This window comes from Anser cygnoides, chromosome 14 (assembly GCF_040182565.1).
Source record: "Anser cygnoides isolate HZ-2024a breed goose chromosome 14, Taihu_goose_T2T_genome, whole genome shotgun sequence".
NCBI lineage: Eukaryota > Metazoa > Chordata > Aves > Anseriformes > Anatidae > Anser > Anser cygnoides.
Window position 1 is genome coordinate 810,077 of NC_089886.1, and position 22,163 is coordinate 832,239.

A 22,163-nucleotide genomic window follows, 5' to 3' on the forward strand; every position below is an offset into this window, starting at 1 on the left:
GGCCCCACGCCACAAGCAGAGCAGGAAGGAGGCCTGTGGGTAGTCGGAAGGGTTCCTCATGAGGAAGGAGGATTTGGAGAGCTGCTTAGAATAGAGGTTGGTCACACAGGTCTGTGCAGCATCTCCTGGTGCGTTTGGTACTGCTCTTCCTTGCTGTCCTTGTGTAACAGCATCTGGCACAGGGCAGCTGGAGCTCTGGAAGGCTTTAAGGAGGCTGCACATGGCTATTTCCTGCTAAAGAAAGAAGTATGATGAGATGTTATAACTTGAATTCAATACAGCATGGAGCACACAGGGAACAAAACAGTAAAATGTATTTTATTAGTGATGAGCTGAGGTTGCACATGAAGGAGCCTGTTAAACATCTGACGTGTTAAATGCATTATATTTCCCTTCAGGAAAGAAGTAGTCAGAGGGACAAGGCTGATGAACTGAGCTTATTAACTTGACTTGGCGGTGATGAGAGTGATATTGACAAAAAGGCCGCGGTAGACTTCAAACACGCTTCCTGCAGTCGTGAGCCGAGAGCACTGCTTTGGCAAAAAGTGGGAGCTGCTTTACACGGGGATGCAAAGTCTGCAGCCAGAGCCTCATCGTCAGAAGTTGAGCACAGGTCAGGAGTTGAAAGCAGTGAAACACATCCATCTCCTGCAATGGGTGGGAGCTGGAGACCATCAAAGCCAGCCCCACTGTGGGCATAATCGAGGTGACTGCTGAATCACGGGATGAAAGGGACCTGCTGGAGGAACGAGTCCGCTTGCTTGCTAACAGGATGCTATTCACAGCTCTTTAAAAGTGTGGGGAAATTGATCGTCACTTCACTATTCTCCTTGCTTATTCATCTGGCTATAAACCTTTCAACAGGTTGCTTACTGCTACACTCAGCTTATTCTCTGATAGGGTAGATCTACAGTCAAGTGGTCCTTAATGATACACAAACATCCTAATAACATTTGTAAATTGAATCCTGGAGCTGACTGGGACTATCTCTAAGTGTCCAATGTAGAAAATAATTTCTAAAGTCCAAGGTGACAGCAAAACGCCTTTTACCATGCTGAAATACGTAGTATAACAATTATTGTGGTTTTTTTTTTTTTTCTTCTTACAGAGGACTGCTCCTTTATAGTTTTCTTCTTGAGGTGGCTTCCTTAGCCTGAGAGACTATACGACACAGCTTTTGCTAAGTATGACTGACCTGCTTGTGCTTGAATAATAAGTTCTTGTATTTGTTGTTTTATCTATGTCTCCTTTACTTTCTGTGTGGGCAACAGCTATCTAACTTCCACAAGTAACTTTTTCTGTATCTTTGCAGTATCTGCCTTTATGTCCTGGATGTAAGTTGTTCATTAGTACTAGGAGTGCTTGTCTTTCATGACATCTGCTTATTGCTGGTCCCCCAAAGACCAGCAGAGAAATGCAGAGGAAATTGGCAGATCTAATTTGATTACTATTTTGTCAAATGTATACTTAAATGTGTGAAGATTTGTCCAGAAGATTTCTGCCTCTTATTACATTTCTTAACGTTAAAAGGTGCTTTTTGTTTGTTGGTTTGGTTTGTTGGTGGTGGTTTTGTTAGTTAGTTTGTTTGTTTTTAATGAAGGTGAAAGAACTAAGTGAGGCAGCCTGATGTCTTGTACTAAGCTGTCAGTTTAATATGTTCTGCTAATGTCAATACTGTCCAGTCAAAGCACCAAATCCTGGTCTTCTCCAGGTGAACAGCCCTTTTTGTGTCTGCAAGCCAGGGGCTGTGCTTCCTGGTGTGTTTCCTAGGTGGTAGTCCAATGCATGTTGCTCTTGGCCAAGTTTTCTGTGGAGTGGGATAACGAAAAGACGTAGGTCCCAGTTGTCAACTCATTTTCAGTGGAGAAAATGAACAATTTTAGTTCTTTAAATGGCGTAGAGGAATTAGTGTTGCTTGTTACAGCTCTGCTTATAAGCAAGGGTTTCATGCTGGAGGAGTTGCACAAACCCACCATTTCCCCCAGTGTCCGTATTGGACTTCTTCCCAGGCAGCCCCGCGTCACCACGGGGCTTTGTGGGCTGCTGCGGGCACTGCGTGGGAGGGTTCTGCTGCGAAGCTCTTCTGCTCCGACCCACGGTACCATCTCGGTTGTCACAGAGACAGAGAAATAGCTTATCTAGGAATGTATTTCTTGGTGTGGTTTATGAAGGAAGAAATGACTCTGCCAATTTTATGAGGGTCATCCTTGTAAGCCTTGCCTGTGTATTGGTTTGTATGAGTGGCTTAGACTTGAGGCTTTAGTCATTAGCTCTAAAAAACTTGTTAGTATTTGAAACTATGGCCATCTCTTCGGCAATAGAAAGCATCTTTGTTCCAATGCCTTCCTCTTATCCCTCCGTGTTATCCCTGCTATTTTTTTCATGGAGAATAGTGAGGCATTCTCTCAAAAGAGATTCTTGTATTTATTGCTCAACATTATGATTACTATTGTGTAAAGAATATGTAAAATGTTTAAATCGGCTCTTTTGCATCCACTAACTTGTATAAAGCCTTTAGAAGCATGAGAACTAGAGGGAGTGTCATTGCCCGGTCTAAGCAAGAGCAGATATACGACCTAGAGGGCTAAAGGAACTTATCAGTATCTGAATGCACTAGCCTTTTTTTTCTTTTTAATAGAAACTTAATATTCTACATATAAATCATTGCCAGGAGGTCTGGATCACATGCTGAGTTTCTTGGCCGCCCGCTTGTGTTCTTCAGTAAAGTCTCCAGAAGCTCTTCATGAGGATATCACAAAGGAAAGGATACTGAAATTTCTGGGAGGTAAAACCATACATCTAATTGTGGAAAGCACAGGCATGGTAGTACTCCGTGTTAAAAATATCCATCCATACACTTAGGGAGGTGAAGAATGACAAGGCACGTCCTATAAATCAACACCCATGTCTATTCTGTCATAGCCATACAATTTAGGGGTTGTATTAGAATACTTATGGAGATGCAGGTGTTATTTTCCTATTTCTGTAACTTTTTTGTTTTGGTAGAATTAGTATTCGCTGAATTGATGTGTATACATTTTTGTACTTTCTGTTGCCTAGGGCTATTGCACTTCAGTCTTTGATCTTGCACGCTAAGCTGGTTGGAGGTTGGCCAGTACTTGGATGAGAGATTTCATAGGAATTTCATGATGCTGGGAGGAATTGTTTTTGACTGGAGATGGCACTTTCTCCTGTGAGTCAATGCCGAACAAATACCCCTGGATGGCACCAGGGTGCCTGGAATGTCACAGGCTCCATCTGTAGAGGAGACATAAAATGTGGCCATGCAATCTGATTTCCTATGAACTACACACGTCCTGGCCAAAATAAGATCTATGTAATTAATCCTGCAGTCAGAAGTTTCACATAATATATTATCTCTCTCTCCTAACCTATTGCTGAGGTTTTCTGTGCAGAGCCGCAGCATTTCTGAGAAGGATGAAGAAGGAGATCATGTCTGTGGACAGATGTAGTCATTATGACAGCATTTATTGTTGTGTATGTCTAGTGTGTGGTGAGGTGTGCAGGTACAAAACAAGTAACCATGTAAATGTTTAGCCAGTTAAGAAAGCCTGTTAACTCCCACTTGAATAGAGGTGTGGTTGTTTTTGTACACACTATGGCCCATAGACTCCTTCCTTTCCCAAAGGGGCATGTAATGAATCTTGGCACAGAGGTGCTTGGGGCTGGATCCACAAGCTGCCTCTGAGAGAGACCTGGGGAGTGTGCTTTGAAGGGCTCTCTGGTGCTGCAAGGGGGATGTCCTGTGGTGGGAGATTTCCCTACATGAATGTGGAAAACATTGGTGAAAAACTGGCCATAATTTTTAAAGCAGAGACTTTTATAGCAATGCTCTGCAAATGGTGTCTCATTTGCCATTAGAGAGTGACCCCTTAATCACATTGACAAGTAATCACTCACGTGAGTAATCCTATTGACATCAGTTGGACTGGAGCTGCATCATTATAATTTAGCAAATAACTACTCAGTTGTTTAGAATATAAATGCTTCTAATTTATGTGGAAATTGAAGGCATTTCTATCTCATTCATTAAAGAAAACATGATGTGAATTATCACTTACTTAACATATCCGGGAAAGGCAGTTTTAAAGCTGCATAATGCAATAAATAGAATGAATCTTTTTTTTTTCAACCAATGGCTACGTGAGATTCCCAGTTAATGTTTCCTGTGTTTTTCTGTTACCCAAATGGTGAACTCAAGCTGAGTTTAACACTGGCTTCTTTCCAGATAAGTCATCGTCAGTGGTGAAGACCTTTTGTTTTGAATTTGCTTAGTTCATTGGTTAGTGGTGGATGACTCCAGTGTGGTCCTGCAGAGCTGCATGAATTTAGAGAGTTAATATGAGTGAGGAGCAAAAATATTTATCTGCTGGAGAGTTGCTGATACAACACTTGGGTTATTCAAAGTGTGGACCAGCTGTAATAACCTGTTGTATTTTCTGTGGACTGGAGTATGACTCCACTTTTTGGAAGCCATGGAAGTCCATTGTCTTGCCAAATTCTAGTTTGGAAATTGGATCTCCTCTCCTTAAACTTCCCTGCAGTTCCATGCTAGTCAAACTTTGCCTTTAGCACCTTTTCCCAAGCCGTGATCAGCATTCAGCTGCTGCCATGCTGTGCCCAGGGGACAGTGAGATTTAATGCATGTTTTGGGGTCCTTCAGGCTGAGTACTGAAATAGCCAGCAGTACCACCACCCATGTTGACTGTCTTTGCACAAGCATAATAATTTTCCCTGATTTTCAGCCTGGTGAAATGTTAGGGGTTTAAAATTTCGATTAGTCTTGAAGGTGGTAGGGGTTGCCCAGATAATAGTTTTTTATATCTTTTAAGACAATTTAAGACAAGTACTGTTTTCCTCTGATTTGTCCATCGTGAACTCAATCCAGCGTTCAGTAAGGCGGTGGGGAAGCCATTTCCCAGTGCCCCTGGGGTCCCATGTGTGTGAGGGGTGCCAGACCCCGGGGTCCGGGACAGTGACCTGGGCTGAGACTCCTCGGTGGTTGGCGGCCCCAGAGCTGAGGTGAGACAGGGAAGAGCTGAGAAGCTCTTTGGGTTTCCCTCTTTCTCAATGGGATCTCATTTTGCCCTGTGTACACTAGATAGCACATCCTGCAAAGAGCAATACCTGGTGCTGATACCAGCTCAACTACAAGGTGTGGAGTGGGCTGGGGAAACAAAAAACATCTTCTAGAATAAAGAGAGAATGCACTGAAGCATATGAACAACAAGAAAATCCAGACCCAAGTGTGTGTAAATACATATGGCACAGCTTTTCTCAAGCCACACTTTTATTTATTTTGGTAGCAGGGTTGGAACGCTATTTTTGTCTCTTCTCCCTTTGTTCTTATTGTGAAACACATTGTCAGAGCATTCCTAATCAGGAAGAGAGAAGTTTCAAAGAAGAGATTGTCTCTTTTTCAGGGCATTCTCCCACACCTGAGAAATGGATGCATTTTTGGTAAATACCCATTTTTTTTTAGGAAAAACTGTGTGCCAGCTGAAATTCATGCATAATCTCCTGCATAGTCAGAGTAGATAGCTTAAAAAGAAATCTCTGTAGTAACACAGGAAGAAAAACAAACTGATAACTCCTGCCAGATTGATGGCTTCTTCCTTCATCTAAATCTTTATAGATTAGCATGTCTATTTTCTTTTCATGGATATGTTTGTTTGCACTATATCATCTAACCTAATCTGTAAGGGAAGTATATTTATCCTCGAGCTGTGAGGCATTTATACTGTTCACTTGTCACCAAGAATAATGGAGAGGATAGGTAAGATAATTTCAACCGTATTAAGGGCTGAGAGATGACTATAGGTATTTTGATAATGGGACACTCAGAGTGAATAAACTGAAATGCTTTTGTTACATATTAGCTAAAAATACACCTGTTATGGTCTTTTTCCTGTTTTTCTTTTGTCCCACTGCTGCGTGAGGGCACCTGGTGTTCCTCAAATACAGGTAGACATCGATAGCCACTGTGGGCTCACCCAAGAGACCACCAGGGTGAAAGATGGGAGGGTGCGTGAGGAAGAGAACCTCCAGTTCACAAACAGTGGTTTGGGTTAAGTGACCTCAAGTTGCCATTTCCGCACAGTTCCCCCCTCTCTTGTAAATGGCAAATAGTTCTGAAGATGGGGGAGACGCTTTTGGGCACAGTCAGTGCCAGGGATGATGCAAAATTCCAGGTCACAAAGGTACTTCTGGATGACAGTCGGCTGGGGATTTATTTCCAGACCTAACGAAGCAGATGATGTCTGAAAGCCCTCTCCTAGTCTTTATTCAGTGGGCAGCCCGTGTGCAGGTAAGACTCTGTTAGCTGGCTGCTGTTTCGTATTCAGGTGTCAAAAGAGCTTTCCTGCAGCCCTGCTGCTTTTCCGGATGCTCTCCATTTTCTGTGCATTTGATCCTTCCTTTCTAAGCTTAACTCTTTGTAACTGCCTTTACTACCTTTCATCTTACTGATTTCACAGTACTTCCACAATCATCAAGAGTGTTTTGAATTCTGATCCTGTCCTCCAAAGTGCTTGCAACCCCTCCCAGCTTGCTGTCATCCACAAATTATATTGGTATCTTCTCTACTCCAGCATCTGAGCCTGTTCAGGAGCCTCCACTTCATCTGTCCTCTCAGCTTCACAGGGGACACTAATAACAACTCTTTGATTGGTGATTTTCAATATATTTGTAGCTACTTTATGTTAGTTTTATTTAGACTATGCTTTTTTAGCTTTATTTATGAAATTGTTTTATGGAATTGCATATAAAATCTTGCTCACTGAGATATGCCATATCTCATTTCTTCAGTGATGAGGTCACTTACCCCCTCCTGTGCTTTCCCTCCTCTTCTCTGCCCAAATCCTCCGTAAGTTAGACTTTTTGTTATTTATTTATTCTTGAGAAATTTATAAACTTATATTGGCTACGTCTCTTGGGCCACTGTCTAATCTTCTAGGTGATGACAACTTGATTGATGAATAATAGATTTCGGTATCTTTGCAGCTGCCAAAGGGAGTTGTAATTTCTAAATGCATCCCTTAAGATAGAAGTAGTGTTTGTCCTTCTCCAGAAGTTTGTGTTTAATCAGCTCAGTTGTCTTTCCAGTATTGAAAAACTCTTTTCATTGTAATTTATAACAGAAATATTCAGAAATAAGCTATTTACATTGCATGACTGTGTAGATTATGGGTCTAATGTTTAGAGTGCTACAGAAATTCTGTAAGTGATATTCCTGGCTCTAGAAAATTTAAATATTTAGTAGGCATGGTAGGCAACTGAAAGAGCTGAAAACAAATACAGAGGAAAATTAATTAAACTGCTGAGGTTTAGATTAGTGGCACAACAGAGGCTGAATATTTTGGAATTTTTTGATGGAGTATGAAAAATATGGAAAAAATTAAGAAGGTCCCTTGAAGATACTCCAAATTGAAGAATAACATGAAATGTGATTTTATCCTTTCAAAGATGGAGATTTTTTATAGTCACTAAAATCCCCCCCCCCCCAAACTCTGAAAATAGATTTTGTTTGTTTGTTTGTTTCTGTTATTCTGTATTGTATTTCCAATGTGGAAATTGATATACCTGACTCATAATGTTAGAAAAACAAGCAAACAACAACTTGGGGAAAGCCAAATTTCATCTTCTACTATTACTATGAATACAAACAAAAAGTGGTTATGAATTACTTTCCATTGATAGAAGGAATTTATTTGTCCATTTATTTTACTGGAGTGTCTATTGAAATTGAAGTTCTTGATTAATGATCTGCAGGAAGTAAAGCTGAAGAAATCTGCTTTTGTAACCACAAGGAAACTCCGAAAGGATGTAGTGGCTTATATACAACACTTACCCTAACCAAGACTGGAAATATAAAGCATGCAAACACACGCGGGCAGAACACCGTATAGAGTTAAGGGTCACTCACAACTGTGCAAAATATTACTCCTGCAACGTATTTATATGGAAATGTGGCCGGTAACTTGTTCAACAACCAGGTTGTCAGAAATAATCACTAAAGAAATTATAATTCACATATAAATAGATCCAGGGTATGTGTAGGACATTCAGCTTTCCCGAGCATTCATTACTTTTCAGAAACCTCTTCCAAAATCGTGGAGCTAGTGCAGTGCAAGTGCTCGTACAGAGCCTGTTAACTCTGTCGTTGCTTTACACAGATCCTCTTATGCTTCTCTGCTATATTTTTATTTTACTTTCTTCCTAGGTCGTTTTTTCTTGTGCATCTTATCCTTTACCATACAGGATATAAATTATCCCTTGTGTTGTTTACTGGCCTGCACCACTCTATTCCTTTTAGCTGCTTATACTTGCAGTTACAAAATGCAGATGTGCCAGACAGCCACTTTACCGTTATCTGAGAGCTTTTCTGCCTATAGGCCCATTGTATTCCTTAAATAGCACAGCTTTCCCTGCTTCAGCAGGTTCTCTGAAATTAAAAGGCTTTTCAAGACTGCTGTAACATCTTATAAATCATACATCATATGGACCGTTTACTGTACACAGATCTTAACAAACTCATTTTTCAGCTTGCTGGTGGCTTTCCTAAAGCCCACGCACAGCATGCCACTGGTGAGGCCGTGTGGCCGGCTCTCAGTTACTACCTCACTCTTTCTGTTTGGCTCTTTTCAGCTATTTTGGGATTACCAGTTTTGCAAGGCCCTAACAAACCTAGCCTTATCAGTGTGGAAGATTTCACTGCAAATGGTGAATATATTTCCGTGCAAGAAAGGGAAAGGTATGCACGCAGATGGACTGCATGCGTTCCCCTTGCAGAAGCGTAGCATCTAATGAACATCTGCCTTATAAATGCATGGCTTGATCTGAAAACTCCCTGCTACTCACACAGGTACTTGCTTAATGTGCCCTCATCGAGTTCAATTTAACCTACCTGCAAGAAAATGAAGCTCACCTCAGTGCTTGGCTTGTTGCTACACGTGTGATCCAGTCTGCGGCAGTTAACTACAGCCGTAGCTTTGTGCTGACCCACAAAGAGACACAGATACAGAAAATTTGCGTAGTGTGCAAAAAGACCATATAGTAAAATTTCTCCTCTACAGCCTGAGCTACTCATTCAGCCTCCAGTTCAGACAGGACCCCTCAGCTTCAGGGTTCCTTGCGGCCAGGCCGGGAGCGTGAGCTGCGGGGGAAGGCAGCGGCCGCAAGCAGCGAGGCCAGGCCGGGCAGTCCCCGGCTCGGGCTGCTAGCCTACAATAAAGAAAGCGTTTTTCTGCAGAAGCTCTTGCTGTGGAAAAATGGTATTCACTTGAAAAATCTAATTTGCCATTGAAAAAGTCTTGACATTAAAGAGTTAATTAGTCCTATTAAGAATTTTGCAGGAAATTGTTCGCTAAGTCCTGGGCCAGCTAAGTCCTTTGGGGGTCCTTCGTTGGACTTGAGTGGGAGTTCAAGCAAATCTTTTGTTACAAAAATAACTGGAATCAATACTTAGATTTCATCCTGAGGAATGAAAAGTGTGATAATGTGTTAACTGCTATTCTGGCTTCTGATATACTTTTTACATTATGAGAACTGATGAAGCATTTTATGAGAGAAAAGTGAAAAAACAACAACTCAGGGAGTATTCCCCTAGGCTGATGAGTACATGGGATGTGATAAAATACCATTATTAATCTCAGCTGGGGGCAAATAATGGTTTCACTGTAAAAAAAAAAAAAAAAAGGCAAACAAACTACAACCACTTGGAAAAACATGTTGAATATAAAAGCAAAAATTGCAGATGTTACATGACGTTTTGTGGCTAATGGTCCAAAATCCTGCCAAGTATTGAATAAAGTTTTGAATGCAATTACTTCTCTATATTCAAAAGAAAACAAACAACAACAAAGCCCACCACCACCACCAAAAGCCATTACAATGAAGATATCCAGTGTTTCAAAAAGTGCTTATTTACAAATATGTCTGTTTTTTTCTTTTTTTTTTCATTCTCAGGAGGTTCTCTCTTAGCTGACGCACTGTCCATTTTGCGTCCCTGCGTCTGCTGCGCTTCTGCTCACCCCTGCAGCGCCGCAGCCCCTCTCCTGCGGCCCGGTTTTATCGCCCAGCGGGACCGGGCTGCACCCGCTGCCTTCCTGCCCCGTGACAGCAGCCCCCAGCCCCACGGTGCCGCTCCCCTGCCGGCTCCTCGGGGCCGCGGCGGCTCGGCCGGGGTCCTCCCCGGGCTGGGGCTCAGCGCTCGGCGGCTCTGCTCGTCTCTGGGTGCAGCAGCCCAGGAACACTGCCCAGAAGAGGTGCTTATGGGATGCTGCGATAGTTTTTGGCTGGGCATGTATAATTAATTTAATCTTAAATCAATTTACAGTATAAATAATGAAGCACCTCTTAATGGACTTTCGGCTGGTTGAGTGTCAAGGCAGATGGCGCAGCGCGGAGAGAATGGAGAGGAACAACTTCCCCCGTTGCGCAAGCTTGTTGCAGAGCATGAATAAATCATTCTGTCTTACTGGCAACTGTTTCATACTGCTCTAAGATTTCTGAAGTTAACTTCCTTCTAATTTAACATATGCCAGCATTTTAAAAGCAGCCTTGTTCTCTTAAGAAAAAGCACCTAATTTATGCGCTGCTTTTAACTTTTAATAAAAGAGCATGCTTATGAGCTCTGAAAAAGAGAAATAGCTGGGAACGAAAGTCATGCTTTCCACCAGCTCTGAGAGGAGCAGCTACAAAGGGAAGTGATCAGTACTTAACTGCATCTCCAAAGTGCTGAGAGCTCTGCAGTGCTGCTTTGAGCTCTTTATTTAATTGTATGAACTGTTCTGTTTTAAAGGCACTGGATAAGCTCTTCCTTCACTCCCATTCATATATTACCTCATATTTTTGGGCTGACTTTCACATTCTGTCTTTTGGGAATTTTGATACTTTTCTGCCCAGGAATGATGTTACTATGAAGATGCTGTGTGCTGCTGCTGTTCCCCTGCCCTGAATGCTGCACTTCCTAATTTCTGAGACAATACGGAGAATTTTCACACAATTTCATCTATTAAAATCAACCACAGCTACAATGGCAAAGCTGTTCGCAGTACGTCAAATCTGTAATTTGCTCATGAATCCCAGTAAGTTTTCCGTTGCTCTCGAATGTGAATGAAACAAAGATAATTCATGTAGCAAATTGATTTATAACCTTGATTCCTCCTCTGTGGTGCACTTATCACCGTACTTCACTTTAGAATGGTTCTGGGGACTTCTCTAGGAGAAAAAGCTGGTAAATTTAGGGAGGGTGATTTTTACTAACCAAACGGTTGGTTGGTGGCTGCTTGCACCTTGATGCGTACTTGGGTGTCTCTTCCGCCCTAAAACAAGGTCAGTGTGATCCTGGCTTTGGCAGGTCGCTCAAGGTGTGTCTGAGCCGACACAACCTCTTGGTAGGTGTTGTGCTCTCTGGAAAGCACCGCCGCCTTCCCGGCTCGCAGGGCTCCCGTGGCATCTCCTGGGCACTGGGCAGCCTTCGCTGGAGACCGGAGCTGGCTGCCGGGTGGGCATCGGGAGCTCGTTCAGTGCCTCGCCTTCCCGAAGGCTTTGGCTTGAGGCTTTGAAGGGTGCACGTGATGCCGGTGACCGTGAAGTGAGGTGCTGCGGGAATCGGGTGAACGGGGCCGGTGAGGAGGGAGGGAGCTCCTGCTGCTGCTGCCAGGCAGACGCGCTGCCGGGCTTCGGTCGGTGCCGGCTGTGCTCCGTGCTGGCGTTGCAGCGCACCGCAGCCTAGCCGAGGGCTGCAGAGCTCAGTTTCTGTCTGCCCACTTCCCACTGGGAAATTCAATCCTCTCTGCACCGTTGTCTGTAATGAAGGCTTCAGTCACCTTGGCTATTTAGAGTCTGCCCTAAATCTAAAAAGAAAGAGGTTGGTTTTGATTCCTCCTCAGAAAATAGCTGCTTGTGGTAAGTGTTATGTTATAAATAAATAAGAAAATCCCCATGTTATTTCACAACAGGAAAGATTGTGTTCTGAATAGCTAGAGTCCCATTTTTTTTTTTTTTAACAAATATAGTATTCTTAATGGTCAAATTTACAAGGTTGATCAAGGCTATCAGGAGAGTGAGTTTAGCTTTGTGTGTTGTAAGCTCAGTGCTGCCCTGCTGCTGACTTTTTCTCTTCTTGTTTCTTTGTCTTCTTGTTTTACTTAAATACAGGCAACCTCCCTACAATGAATGGCTCTGAGCCCAGTCATCCCTTTGTTGCGGTATCAGGAAAAAAACAGATAGATGTTGCCATTTGCCTAGGTAAGATAAATACTGATTAGGTGGTGGGTTTCTCATCTGAAGATGGATTGAGCAATACAAGCCATTCTCACTTGAATTTCTCTTTTCAGGTGACTGAGAAGCAATTTCAAGCAACAGGGAAGTTCTGCCCTGGTACAGTTCATCACTTTGTTTCTAGCAGAGAAATTAGTCTCGATGTAAATAAATAATGGAGGGATTGTAAAAGGCAGAGTGATGCAGCACTTTTCTCCATCTTTTGATTGCTACCTTGCAGAAGCCATTGCCATGGAGAAGTGCAATCTGTGGTGCGGTAGCTTTCCTCTGCACAAAGATGGCAGCGTGATTAGGCACATCACCTTCTGTGAATGCCTCCCAGTTTTATTACCAGAATGCCCTCCTGATTTTATAAACAAATCTTTTAGCAGCTTGTAAAGGGCTTCTCCCTCTGATCACCCCTGTTCCCACACCTCTGCTGAAGGAGGCTTTCTTTTCAGCTTCCTTCTAGTTTCCTATGGACTGGAAAGTCCAGAGGTGCAAAACAACTGTGAAAGTGGTAGCACATACTGTATCTCCACGAGAGCATGGCTGGGAATTTGCAACTTTATTTTGAATCCAATTTTGCAGGTTAAAAGGATGGAAGTGCACTGTGTAAGTAGTCAAGGTCCGCGTGCCTCTCTGGATCGAGATCGTTGCAAAATTAGATTTCATTTATTAAACCAGTGCATTACTTCTGTTGAGAGACCACCACCCCTTCTCCCCAGAAGTATGTTTAAAAATTTCCATGGTCTTTTGGGGTACCAATAAGTTATTCTTAATATTTGCTGCTTTGTACTTCCATATATACTGTTTGCTTACATTAACGGTAAGCATGTTCTCTGCTTTCTATAACTGCTACCAGCAGAAATTTCATTTCTGAGAGCAAAACAACACAAGTCTTGGGGATTTCAGCTTGAGAAAAATGAATCTTATACACACAAGAGTGTTTTGTAGGTCTAGAGCACAGCTATCTATCACTTAATAAAAGATATATCATGCGATTTTTTTGGTCTGCAGACAGACCTGAAGCGAGGTTTGTGGCTGCGCCTGAGCTTGGTGCCACGCACACCTTCCCAGTTTACCTTCCTTTCCGTTTCAAGGTCATGGGAAAATTACTTTTGCTGCTCCTTCCACTTCATATTCATTCATCATTTTCATATGGTAACTACACAGTGTGGTGTCATGTGTTGTGCAGCTCAGCCACACTGAAAGCTGCCAAAGTTAAAAATCAATTTTTTCTCTGAACCAGAAACAAGGAGCTGTTTCTTATCACACTTCAAGAAAGTGAAAAGTAGAGCTAGTTCAAAAGCTGTGGGTTTTAGTTTTCCCATTCCTCATATGTCCTTTGGAATTCAGAAACTTTTTGTGATCATTTTGGACTGAAAGTATGAGCTTTTGATGATTTCCTTAGAAAAACAACCCTAAAATGCTGTTCAATATATAACAAATAACATAATTTGTGAGGTTACTAAATCATGTTCCTGTACATCACTTCTTTTTGTTTCTCCCACTACCCATCCTGAATAGGAGGAGGAGTTGTGTGACACTGGGGGCTGGATGGTGGAAATCCAGCCCACATTTGGCATTTGAATTTTCTTGTGTTCCAGAGTTAAGCAGAAATGAGTGCTAAAAGTCAGTTTAACTAATGTGGAGGATGCTTTCGTTCACTGCGATCTGTAGCTGGTGGCTTCACAGGTAGTGCCAAAGGGCTTGATCCCAGAGTTAATAAAGACCCAGACATTTATTGATTTATCTCTGTTGTTCTCTCTGATGAACGGGTCCCTTTCTGAATGAAAACCGTTCTTCCTGCTGAGACAGAAAGTGATTGTGATTGAAAGCACTTGTGGCCCTGAAACATGACAGTTTGGGAGGTTTTTTTTCAGTTAATGAGATATTTTTGTTCTTCTCAGCCAACTGGCTGGCTGCCAGTGAAGCCTGATCCTAGGTCCTGCATCCCTTTGCAGGAGCTGGTAGCTGGTGCCTCCTCCAAAGAGGTGACACACAGAGCCAGAGGGGAGTTTAGATCTGTGTAGTATGGCGTTGTCACAGCCCAGCTGCACATCTCCAGCTCCCCATCATGCTGTTTCGAGGAAGCACACGTGTCATTCTCCTAGGTACTAAGGTGCCTGGAGGAGAATGTTTCCGTCCAGTCTCTTGCTTAAGTAGAAAGGTTTATTTAAATAGGTCTTGGATGTGACTTATCAGGTTTATGCTTTAGAGACCCTCCAGTAATTTAAACTCTATTTTTTCAGAGCTGACACTAAATCTATGGAATAAATTGCTTCAGAATGAGCCCCACCACCCCAGCACTGGAGACATGGCCAGGCAGGGGTCTGGGCCACCAGGAAAGGGTCTGAGACAATCCCGGGGACAGCTGCTAAGGGGACGAGCTGTGGTGGTGGTGGTGGTTGTCCCATCTCGAGCGGAGCCTGGAGGCTGTCTGGGAGATTTACAGGAAAGTCAGCTTTCTTCTTCAGGAGAGGTAATGTGAATGCAGGTAGGGAGCAGTGACAACAAAATGTGGGTGGTTCGTGTTTCTCATCAGCTTCCTCCAAGCCCAGCTTTTCTCTGCGTCGTCCCGCTCTGGGATTCCAGGTCTGCGTTTCACAGCTAAAATTGCCACTGAGGAAGAGGGGACTGTCTGACGCCAAGAACACGGGCTTGGCAGCACATAGGTTTTTCCTTTCCAAAACAGAAGATTTCTTACTCTGCCATGTGGGAATTCAGTTTTTCCCAAGCTCTTGTTCTGATGTCTGTTCCTTTCTGAGCGATCTGTTGGTTTTTGAGGCTGGCACCCCATGTGAAGCAGGAGGGATTATACTTACAGATTAGTGCTGCAGCGATAGCACAGCACAGTGACAAGATGCTCTACAAAACACAGAAAAGCAAAGACATAAGATACAGGGGGAAAAAAAAAGACATTTAAATTTGTTACTAGGAGGAGTAAAATAAACATGGGAACATTTCCCAGGAGAAGAACTTGGTATGGTATATATGTAAAACTATAGAGGGTCACATGTGTGGTATTTGCAGAAACATGTTGCTCTCAGTCGTGAGTTACTCTTCTGTGATACTGCCTCTCTTTGCCAACTGTATGAAGCATACCAGGTTAATTTGCCCCAAACTGGTAAGTACTTGACCTTTTTGAACATGTTATGGTCAAGAAAGATCAAAACAGGGAAAACTGCAGTTGTTTGATTTTTTTTTTCTTGTGATATTTCAGCCACAAACAAAACATCTTTGAAGCTAATGAAAAAGTCAGTTATGGTATAAAAGAATGTTTCTACTGAAAATTTTAAGCCAGCTTCGCTGAGCAGGGGTGGTTTGTGGTTTCCTCAAGGAGTCTGTCGCTCGGGCAATGCAGCATGAATGGGGTGGAAATCTGGTCTGTATGTCCCAGGGTAGCTCCTATGCCATGGGACTCTGTGCTCGGATATTCCTTACCTTATTTTTTTCATTTTATTTTATTGTGGTTACAGAAATTAAGCACAGTTATTTAATAAAGGTAATTATGAGGATATTGAATTAGGAAAGGTTAAACTTGTTGAACTGTAAAATGTTTGCTGCTTTTGGTATTAAACTGATCAGTTTGTTGCAGGTATTTATTGGTAAGAAACTTGAAGAATCAGCGCATATTAATACAAGGCACATTTCTAACTCTTCACAGCAATTATTTGATTAGCATTGCTTACAGTTCTTACAGAACTTAAATAAGCAGAGTGCAAACAATCGTTCACTGAGTCCAGTCAGTTGGTGCAGGATGAGCTCTAAGAGCGGAGGCAAGCCTGGGAGCAGCAGGACAGGTAAAGGAGTTCGGCAGCCGGAGCGTGGGTACTTCAAGGCCACGCAGCACTGCTTTTCTGTCGCCTCATTTCCCAGTGAGTGAATAAGCTTTCATAACGTGGAGACCTTTTTGCATAGGGCTAACAAGAAATACAACAAAGATAGTAGCAGGAACTTAGTAAGTTACTGCTGCCTCCTTGGTGTAGACTGAACTGTCGGGCATTCAGGTATTTCCACGTGGAAAATAAATCCGTGTGGATTCCTTTAACTAACTTTGGTTGGATACCCGGCAAACGTCCTTATGCCTTCTGGTACTCATTTGTCTGAATTTGTCCAGGCTCTACTAAAGGTATTTAAAAAAAGTATTCGAGACCTCAAATCAGTAGAAAAATACCCTCTTGTAATCAGAATCTTCTCAGCATTTATACTGATAAATACCCACTTCTAAGCTGGTGATTACATATTGTTTTTCACTCTGTGGTCTCACACACTCAGGTTTCTTCATATAAAAATGTAGCTTATGTTCTGATTATACTTCCATAAACATTCCCTTGGAGATCATCTAACAGATTATTTAGTGTTTTTCTTTTTTACACGTGGTGTTAAAAAACAAGGCTTTTTTAATATATATATATTTTTAACTCATGTTAGTGATCTGTTTTCATCTCCTTTGGAAACTTTTGAAATACTTCAAAGCTGGGCGTTGGCATACAGGGGGTGGTCACAACTCTGCACCTGACAGAAGGTGTGCTTCCTGTACCATACGTCGCTCGTGGTTTATTCAGGAGCTCAAACTGCTGAAGTGGTAAGGGTGGTGATATATTTGCTGCATTCTTCAAGGCACAAACCTATTAAATTTGTTAGGTTTGATATCCTCTGGTACCTGCTTGCCGGATGGTATTAGAAGTGCTGGGACCAGCTCTCAGGAAATGCGGCGCTGTCACCCGTGGGTCGCAGCTGCCCAGAGCAGCGTGCTTCTCGACAAGGGGTCTGCCATCACCGCTGCTGGGAGGTGGAAGAAACACGACAGCCCTGTTATGGTCTGATTATCCCCCAAAGCGATAAAATATGTTTTAAACTGGCTGAACGGGTAATGCTCCCTTGTACACACTCCTAATCTCTTTAATCAGGCAGACATCGTACACGCGAGAGTTACCAGGAATCGTATCCTTAGGCACATGATGCCAAAGTGGAAATTTACTCTGCATCATATATCGTTCATAGTTACACTTTTTAATTCTGTGAAGCAGGGCTGTGTTAGAGAGATGCATAGCTACATGATTTTATGCTCGTCCCCCGGGTGTGGGCAGCGTGGGCAGGCGCCACCCTGCCGTTAATTCCCAGCACACCGGGAGGCGATGCACCTGACCCGCGTACGTGCAAAGTGCTGAGTGAGCTGTGGTAGTCACTGGGGAGAAGAGCAAAATTTAACATCCAGCTCTGGATAATTAAAGAGCATAAAAAGACCAAGTGTACTTTACTGTATTTACTTCACATGGCTCTTTAATATCTGATGAAGACTGCACCCTAAACTCTTAGAAATCAAGAGGAGCAGGGTGAACAAAAGTTAAGACGTTTAGCCACAGAAAAAACTCTGTTTAACACTTCAGAGAGTGAAAAGGATGAAGAGAGAACTGCAGGTGGGAGGAGAAATACATCAAAGTACCTCTTCTTTGTTGGGGCGGGTTGCTCTTATTTCTTAAAACAAAGCTGCAATCTCAGTGTTGCCATTTTGGTGCTGTTTCATGGCACGATAAGATAAATTTGAAAGGAGCCTTTGAACTAGAATCGTAATGAGAACTTACAGCCATGGCTGGTTTGTGTGCCCCAACTTGTAGCACTTCATCTCTGCTTCGTACTGAGGTAGCTATAGGCATGTACACAAAGCTCAGAGCAAGTATGAAGACTTCTTATCAAGAGGACTTATTTAATCCTCGTGACAACTTATTGTTGGAAAGAACCAAAATACAATTTCTAAGAATTACTGGAGAAAAGAAGAATTTAAGTTAAACATAAAGTACCCACTTTCTGAGATGTGGTCTTAAACATTGTAAGATAAAAACACAGTCAATATTGTAAGCTCCAGTGTCTAATGCTCAAAAATGGTGGAGTTAAGATTAATCTTGTTGAAAAAAGATTACAGCAGATATCTTCATCCTGTTGCCCCCTCAAATAGGCATTAGTTATTGATGGCACGTTGTAAAATACTTGCTGTATTTTTATTTTACTTAATAAAAACGCATCATTGAACCTCAAATGTGATAAAGAATTGTTCAGCCAAATGACTTTCTTACAGACCAGCTTTCCACTCGAGTTCACCACGAAAGCAAGCATCTGCCGGAAGGAGATGATTCTTATTCAAAAATCCAACCTGTAAGCGTTAAAATTACATATTTAGGTGAAGATATGGGGGAAAAAATACTGTCATTGGTATAAATTCATAGGGAGTTGGTTGTAGGTATTTGCAATACATTATCTGAGTATATATTTTTGAATATGTATTTATAGGCAGACATATTTACAGCAACTGAATAATAATAATAATAAAAGTACAATAGTATTTTTCTTTCTTAAAAACTTAATATGGGGTGCAACGTGGCTTCCTCGGCTGACTGGTCGTACAAGCAGGACACAAGTAAAAGTAGGTAGAGCATCATCTCTAATCACCAGAGAAACCGCTTCCTGCTCCTGGGCGTGGAGAGCCCGGCGTCTCCAGTAATTTCAGTCAGTCCAGACCTATAGCCACAGAAGCGTTAGGTGACCAAGTCCCCCGTGTATTTATAGGACTGGAGAAAGTAAACAGGAATTAGGCATTTAAAAACCCCTTCAGGCATCCTGGGGCTCAGGTCACATTGCAGGTTGTTCGGATTAGCAGGCATTGGAGCAGCAGAAAGCCCTCGGTCAGGTACGTCTCAGGGACAAGTGTAGGTCTTCAAAGGGTGGTGTATCTTTGCAGGTCAGTTGTCTTTATTTGTTGTCCTCATTTGAAAAGACTTGTCTTAATAATACTGATGTAATACTTGCCTCAAACATACTTCTGAGTTTAAAATTGGCTTTTGATCACTGCATTTAACTAATCTAGTGGAAAAGTTCAGTACTGGACAGATTATGGCTTTTGGGGAGTACAGCGACGCCTTTTAGAGTCTCCTCAATGAAATTGGATCTGTTGTTCTGCTTTAAATACTACTGACAAGGTCAATATAACCAAGTATGCTTTGACAGGGAACATTGTCTCATCTCATATATTAACCATCAATTGGAAGACGACAGAGTACAGCATTCTCTAAATACCACAATCAATAAGAGTTCAAGTGGCATAACATTCAGTGTCCAGTGAGAACGGGATGCCTTTACCAAGCAGCCTTTCTGAAAGACCTAAATGGGGATGTAAGACAGTCTAGCTCGTTCGAGGGAGATGCCTATCACTTCATCTCAAGAGAAGTAAAATGTATGAAACAAAAAACATGATCTAGGAGAGACAAAGGACTCAACCCTGATTTCTTTACTCATCTTTTTACTTTGAGTGCCAGTGGTACAATCTCAGCACCGAGGAGATGCAACATTATTATATTCACCTTGAAGAACAGAGGTGATCCAATCCTAGATGGAAGTAACTATTATATTGAAAAGTGACATTTGTGTGACATTTTCAGGACAGGAGAAGAATAATAATTAAGACGTTTTTATGGAGTAGCACTGCTTATCTGCCCATCTCCATGTGCCTTTCAGAAGTGTAGAAGATGTGTCATCACCTTCTGACAGAGAAATGGCTTAGCAGAGCTGGGGAGGACACTGGATGATACCTTCAACCTCTATCCCAAGTCTCATCTGGCCTGCCGTGAAACGGCTGAGCAGCAAACTGTGGGGAACATGCTGCTGCCCAGACACGTTTTTCCTGTTATCTCCCAAGCACTGAGCAGGGCTGTGGCTGGGCACGAGCAGCAGGGAGGCTGGTTTGGAGGCAGAGACATGGGTCACAAACATCGTGTAAGCAAGAGAGTGCTAAAGAGCCCCACGAGGTGCTAGATTCTATCTGGAAAATAACTTCAGGGCATTCTCTTGGACTGTTGTGCAGCACCTTGACCAACGCAGGGTGCCATGAGGATTTCACAGCTAACTGCTGACTGCCAAATTAACTTTTTCTTGAAGTGTGCTTGCCTCTATCTCATTAATGGAGACTGTGCAACTGATTTACAAGACATGACAATGAAATGAAAGCTGTAGCTAAGGATTTCCCAGGTCTGGTCTTCTGCAGACACCGGTTTGCTCTCTGATGAAAAATTTCAAGATGTGCCTGTCTACTGCTGGTAATGTGGACTGAAAGTGAACGTCTTTACGTCAAGACTGAAGAGGGTAAGGCTGCGGTGAGCTAACATGCACTCTTGTCCGTACGGTTACATGTCTAAGTTAAAGTCTGTGAGACTGGACAGCTTTTATTGCCTTTGACATTCACTGTTGGTCTATCACTTCTCAGGAATTAAAAAACGTGCTCTGGCTATCAAAACCTTTATGATCTGAAACTTTTCTATTTGCCAAAGTACTTGAGCTCCAACTGAAATGAGGTAAAATTGAATCATATTAATGCTGAGGAGTTAAACTCAAAAGGAGGTTGTTTATTGTTAATAAATGTTAAGGGAAAATTTAAAAGCATGAGCAGATATCCAGGGAAAGACATGGTTTGCTGTGACAGTGAAAGGTGACCCTCTTGGTAGGGTGTGTGTTCGTAAATACACAGTGGAGCGGTAATATAAGCAAGTTGCACGCAGACTCCTGCTGACAGTGGATTAAGCCAACGTGAAGCCGTGTAAGTACACCGTATACCTGCCTGCAGCACGGGGGTGCATTGGGTGACCGATCATCGTGGCCGCGCTGTAGGCACAGCGCACTGCCGTGCGGTTTTACCTACACCAGGGACAGCACAAGCGCGATCTGCTCGTGAGCTTGTGCACTGCGGTCTGGTTTGCTTGGACCTGCCTGTTGCCTTTAAAGTGATCTCTGTTCCTTCTAATCAGGCAGCAGAGACCAAAGTGCACGTTAGACGAGATTATAAATGGCTCCAGGAACTCGTCTGTAACTTCAGACTGCACGACCTGGAACGGTGTAGAGCCATGGGGCTGTTGATTGTGGTGTGTTAGAAGGGCTGGATAGGGTCCGGACAAAGGTCCGTTTCTGAGTCCTGACGTGGTCATTAGGGAACATCAAAAGGAGAGAACGAGAAGGTGACAGCTCTTACCCACCTTCCACGGCTTCCACCTGCGCTGTTGCATTTAGCACCCATTGACAGCCTTTTCAGCAGGAGTTTGCCCCTTGTTTCCTGAACGCATTCACACTTCGTGCTTTTCAACGCATTCCATGGCAATGATTTCCAAAATGTAATTACGTGTACTTCTTTTTGTTTGTTTTAAAACTGCTGCTAGATAATTTAATTTTGTGTTCCTTGTTCTATGTGAAAGATTAGTTTTTCCCTATTCACCCTTAATCTGCCATTCACAATTTTATATAACTTCATTGTAGCCTCTCCCATTGTGCATACAAAACAATTACATACATCTCACATTTCTTTAGCATTTGATAAGCCATCAAATGTAAAAGTAAGAAAAACTTCCCCCTAAGCTATAGCATCAAAAAATCCACAGTTGAAAAATAGCTGGAGATTTGCACTGACTCCAGCTATTTTGGCCAAATAGAGATCAGCCTTCTGGGCAGATTTACACCTGCAATTACAGAAATAGATCTCCCTATGTGCAGGCTGGAAAAATGAAAAGTAACTCTTGATCTTCCTCAGCAGTCAATGTGCTGTCCTTGCTAAGCTATAGGAGCTAGTGCTACTTGTATTTTATTTCCTCTGACACAGACACAGGACTGTGGAAAGCTGCCGTAGAAAAAAAAGTGAACAGCAAAAACTGTGATTAATATGAAATAACTAATTGTGCCAGAGCTCTGGAGGGAGAAGTAAGGATTAGAGATAAGAGAAGCACAAATCTTTCTGTTTGTTCTTTTTAAATGGAAGACTACTATTGTTTAAATTTCTTCTCATTGGTATGCTATATAGAGTGTAGCTAAAATTTCTTACTGCATTTTGTTTGCAAATG

At 42.4% G+C, this 22,163-nt stretch overlaps 1 long non-coding RNA gene across 21 annotated transcripts in view; it reads left to right on the forward strand.

Moving 5' to 3' along the window:
* Positions 1–21,262, forward strand: part of LOC106032731 (uncharacterized) — a 96,418-nt gene extending 75,156 nt beyond the window's left edge. For 12 of the 21 annotated variants that reach the window (XR_010824922.1, XR_010824929.1, XR_010824927.1 and 9 more), the window contains 3 exons: positions 399–12,273; positions 12,363–12,405; positions 14,541–21,262. This is a non-coding gene — a long non-coding RNA (uncharacterized lncRNA). The remainder of the gene's footprint in view (positions 1–398; positions 12,274–12,362; positions 12,406–14,540) is intronic. The other 9 variants (XR_010824936.1, XR_010824926.1, XR_010824931.1 and 6 more) reach the window with 9 other exon arrangements.
* The last annotated feature ends 901 nt before the right edge of the window (positions 21,263–22,163 follow it).